Source organism: Amblyomma americanum, chromosome 4 (genome assembly GCF_052857255.1).
Source record: "Amblyomma americanum isolate KBUSLIRL-KWMA chromosome 4, ASM5285725v1, whole genome shotgun sequence".
Lineage (NCBI taxonomy): Eukaryota > Metazoa > Arthropoda > Arachnida > Ixodida > Ixodidae > Amblyomma > Amblyomma americanum.
In genome coordinates this window covers 123,195,049-123,200,334 of record NC_135500.1, presented here as the reverse complement: position 1 = coordinate 123,200,334, position 5,286 = coordinate 123,195,049, and the positions used below count along the sequence as shown (strand labels likewise).

The following is a 5,286-nucleotide window of genomic DNA, read 5'->3' as shown; positions in this document are numbered from 1 at the left end:
TTAAATCGAAACCAACTGAACTGGATGCCTATCTTACTGAAAATTATGAGACTGCTAGTATTTCAAAGCGCCAATTACAAAACAATTCATTGTAGGAGTTATACAAAGGCTGCTAATGAACTGTCAGAAAAACAAACGAGTAAGATAAACTAAAATATACGGTTTATGTGCAAATGCTGAAATCAACTTCTGAATTGTCGTTTATTATGAAATTCAGGTTGGCAGCAGATTTATGGAAAAGAGCATATATTTCGCAACATGTAGTAAACAGCGGACGCCCGTAAGAAAACTCTTCAAATTTGCCATTCTGCCGGCGTGGGCTAGGATGCCTCCTTCCTAAACTTAAGAACCATTTATAGTGAATTAAGAATTCTCAACACGAAGTGTCCTGCATTCACATTTAGTCGTTGGTAATGCCGTGCTCTGCAGACGCCAGTAGACCCCCAGTGCTGCAAAAAAAAAAAAGAAAAATTATGTAGTGCATGCATGAACAAGCCGCGACCGCCAGTATAAAGCTACACTGTTCAAGACTGAGATCTCCTTCACGAATAACTAGAGGAACTATAAAACCTACACCACATAGTGCCACAAAGAACTCCTTTGAGAATCCCTGCTCTTTAACAACCATTTTGAGTGAAACGATTGGGACACGAAATCCTCTACGCACTCGTTTCAAAATTTTGGAGTGGTTTCTAGCAGGGCGTGCGTTTCTAAATTTTACCGTGAATGTTCCCATCTGGGTCGTATTCTATAAGCTGCCCGTTCTAAAAGGGCCATTTCACGCCCGTCTGGTCCTCTGTCATTGATCACTCATCCGCGACTTTCAAGCGTCTTTAGAAGCCGACCCGGCCATTGGGTGTAAAGTGACAGGACCTCACCGTTGGCTGACATTGGCTATGATATGCAGCCACTAACAAGAGCATAGCAGCGCTCTGTCAACAGCAGGCGACCGGACCTGCCCGCTGGCTGCCATCGACTGTGATGTACAGAGAAAGGTGAAGTTCGGTCGCCTGCAACCGGCTGGCCGGGTCGCTGTCCACAGGCGCTTGAAAGCAGCGGAGATATCTGAGTGACCAATGCCAGTGGACGAGACGGACGCGAATGGCCATTTCAAAAGGAACAGCTCATAGTATACGGCCCCTGGTTTAGAGGAAAATTGCCCTTTTTTCTCAGTTTTATCCACTTGAAAGAAACGGGTGTTTTTTTTTAAAGCTTTCTCTTATTTTTACGCGCTAAACTCTAATTTATGGAGGCGTCAACAGCTTGAGTGCCATCTAAACGCTAATTCAACGGCGCATTAGGAAAATATGGCGCGCCGTTTCTCTGTATACAACGGCGTGGTCGCTGTTGGAAACTTTGGTGACTCTATCACAGCGTGCATCGCAAACTTTTTCAAGCTCTATGTCTCCCCTCGTGATTCCTTCCGCAGAAGCTTTGCCCTCAATTTCAGAGAATAACAAATTATTTAGTTATTTTGTCATGTGTTGCAATACTTCCAAAACCCACTGAATGATGAACGTTTTCTTCAAGAAAAATATGCCCATCTAGTGCCTAAAGTATTTACTGTATTCTTTCTTTTTCAGTTGTTCCTAGACCGATGCAAGGCAGGTTTTTTTCTTATAGCCCTTCAGCAACTATGAAAAATTTTCATGCCATAAATGGTGCTCAATAACTTCGTTTTTTCACGGTGGGCGTGAACACGCTTAAGACAAACATTAGAAAAAGTTTATCTTAACACATCCATTTTAACAGACTAGCATGAGAAACATGTGGATTTCTCAAGGCTACAAAACTATCAATTACGACATTAAATTTCTACTGCATCACTACGGATAAAACTCTAGCCAACAAATAAACAATCGAATAAAATTTATACAAGGGAAGTGGTTTGAAAAACTTACGTGTTAAGATTTCGTTTTTTGACCGCGGCAACAATGATCGCTGCACCAACTGCTGCCAAGGCACTGGCCACCAGAATGAGCGTGATTACGGAGTCTGTAGCGTCGCTCTCTATTAAAAAAAAAGAATTGCGAACTGGTACACTCTGCCACGTTAATTTCGAGGCACAGCAAAAGCCAAAATCAGTCTCTCCTTTAATCTCTAAGGACTTTATAGCTTAGAACTGCTAGGGTTTGGGCTAGTGGGTAATCGACGTGAGGTACCATAGCGCACAGCAAGGAAGGGACCACACGAGCGCCAACACGAGTGTTGGTTCGTTCAGTGGAAGTTAGCGCTCGTGTTGTGTCCCTTTCTTGTTGTGCGCTGTGGTATCTCATGAATGTACAACGCCAGCGTGTATTCTACCTCAGTGCCCACAGCAGTTCTTCGCCACCTCGTAATTTTTCGGTTTTGAATAGCCAGCCATCAGGGAATTCGCGCCGTCCATTTAAAAGGTTTGGCGTAGCGTACGTACACTGTGCATCTCGACTGGAGCACGGCGGAAGGCTGACTTCTCTTTCACCCCTCATCGCATTGTCATCTTCTCATTGCTAGTACGGCAGAGAAATACTTCCTCGAGTGAAACATACACATCCACTCTCTCTTTCCGACTCTGCAGTGCTCACGACCCGTGCGCACCCTGATGGTGCGCCATTCAGTGCCAACGTGGCGAAGCATTACCACATCAGCGCCCCTGGCATCCGCCGTACATGCCAGCGCAAACCGGCAATCGTCTGGCGGTGCAATGGGAAAGCCGTCTACAATGTGCAGCATACGTGTTTCGATGCATTGTAAAGCAATTGAGCTCAAGATACACAGACTTTTGCGAAGGGGTCGATAACTTTGTTATATTATTTCTAATCGTACCCATTCAGGTGCTGAAATGTCACCCAAGCTGATAAAGGTACTCTTTCCGGCAAGCTAGGAAGAAGGTTTAAATATTAACCTGTGCTCAGAATCATACTTATTTGCATTTTTGTATTAAAATATGTGTGATAGCCTATCGAGTACTTACATCGCCGATGAAAGGGTAAAAAAAACTCCTGAAATATGACTGTGGTTTTTTACAGACATATATTATTATACAAAATGACTTCAGAACGCAATTCAAAGAAAAGGACCTTGATCATGTCTATGCATGTGGCCGACTCGATGAATTTTCACTAGCGACCATTACTAGAATATTTTAGCGTTTGCCGGGGTGGAGGAAATGCTGCTTGTGCGAAAAATAACCTCAGTCCCACTGAAGCTATGTCAAACAAATATGAAGAGGAATTATGCGCGACAAAAGGATGGCGATTTCAAGACTCTATTTCAAGTTTTTTCTCAAGTTCAAAGAAGTCGTTACCTGGTAAAGGTGTGGATGATGGTAGCGCCGTCGGACTGACGTCCATCATTTTTCGGCATACACCTGGGCTTATTTCGATGTCGTCGATAGCAATGTCGCCTTGCACACGACCGAAGCTGGCGCTAATAATTATCTGCACGGTGGAACCGTAAGCGTCAAATTCACGAAAAAAAAGAAAGCATAATGATTTACGAAGATCCTACATAAATGCGGGCCACGGAACGGTTTCAAGTACACCATATCATAAGAACGAGAAATGGCAAAAAGATTCGATAGCCTGGCAGAAAGCGTTAGTAGTTCAATCAACTTGTCATTCGTCTATATGCACCGCCGTTAAGGAATAAATGAATAAAATATTGTTCTTTTAAAAGCTGTTCAAAACATTCAGCACACTTTGGCTTTTGTGCTTTTATTACGTTTTTTTTTTTGTAGCGCAACAGCGCTACGCCACGAGGCCAAAGGAAGAGAAAGGACGAGACACAGCGCGAGACACATGTCTAACCAACGTGCCCAGCGGTTCATTTTTTTGCAGTGAGTAGCGCTGACTTTGACGAAACTACTTGGCATAGGGAGAAAGAGACGAAGAACAGAACGAGCGCTAAACTTTGAAATGTTTTATTGTTCAAGCGGGGGTAGGCTTTAAAAGGAAATGGGGAGAGAATGTCACACACAGTCATGAATGTTTTTATACCAGATAGGCGTATTCTTTTCTAGTGAGTTTTTCGGATGATGATGAGATGAAAGAAAAAGAATATGTGAGGAGCCCGTCCGTCAAACTCGCCAGAAAAGGATATGCCTACCTTGTATCAAAATAATCTTGACTGTGTGTGACAACCCCTCCCCCTTTCCTTTTAAAGCCTATCCCGTTTGAATAATAAAACAATTCAAATTTTAGCGCTCGCTCTCTTCGTCGCCTCTCTGTCTCTGTCCCAAGTCGTTTCGTCAAAGTTAGCGCAAGCCACTGCAAAAATGCTAGACCAACTAGCCCCAGTCTTCGGTTTATTGCCACCAGTTCATGTTGTACAGCTTCTTTTCACGTGTCCGCAATAGAGAGTCAAATGGGAGGAAGAGGCATTGCGTGAGAGCAGGACACTTATGAAAGCCTTTGCCGCCAAGTACTCCTAGTCTCTATTCTTTTGTGAACAAGCTTCAAGCCAATCTTCAAGAAATAATTATCATCTTCATCCTAACTCCGCCTACTGCAGATCAAAGGCCTCTCCAATATCTCTCCAATTAAACCTGTCCTGTGCCAGCTGCGGCCACCAAATCTGCGCAAACTTTCTTAATCTCATCCGCCCACAAAACTTTTTGCTGCTCCCTGCTACGCATGCCTTCCACTGGAATCCACTCCGCTGCTCTTAACGACCATCGGTTACCTTGCCTTAGCAAGATAACATTTTCACTAGGACCTCATTAACCCGTGTTTGTTCCCTGACCTACTCTGTTAACTTTTTATCTTAACGTTACACCTGTCATTTTCCTTTGCATAGATCTTTGCGTTGTTTTCAATTTATGTTCAAGCCTTTCCAATAGCCATCGCGTTTCTGCGCCATAGGTGACTGCCAGTAAGATAAAGCTGTTATATACTTTTCTCTTGAGGGATAATGGTAAACTGCCATTCATAATCTTGGAGTACCTGCGAAACTTGCTCCACACCATTTTTATTTTTCTTCAAGATATTTAATTCTCGTGGTCCGGATCAGCAGCCCCTTCTTCCTCAAAGTGAACAAATTCCCTTACCACTTACACCCCCGCGCTAATGATCCAAAACTGCTGTTCCCTTCCGAGAGCGTTAGAAATAATTTTAGTTTTATGCATGTTTAATTTTACAATCACCGTTATGCTTTGCCTGACCAAGTCATTGACCATGCTTTGCAATTCTTCTTTTAGCTAAGCAAAGTCAACAGCGAATCGGAGATTTTTTGAAGTAATCTCCATTCACTTTTCTCCAAAACTGTTCCAAATTCAATTCTCTTAATACCTCCAGCAAACGCGCGGTA

The 5,286-nt window shown here is 43.2% G+C and overlaps 1 long non-coding RNA gene across 1 annotated transcript; it reads right to left on the bottom strand.

The window, feature by feature from the left end:
• Positions 1-230: 230 nt before the first annotated feature.
• Positions 231-3,414, bottom strand: LOC144130347 (uncharacterized). Its single transcript, XR_013314076.1, has 3 exons — positions 3,287-3,414; positions 1,902-2,010; positions 231-449 (listed from the first exon to the last, which is right to left on the bottom strand). It is a non-coding gene; the product is annotated as an uncharacterized LOC144130347 (long non-coding RNA).
• Between the last annotated feature and the right edge of the window lie 1,872 nt (positions 3,415-5,286).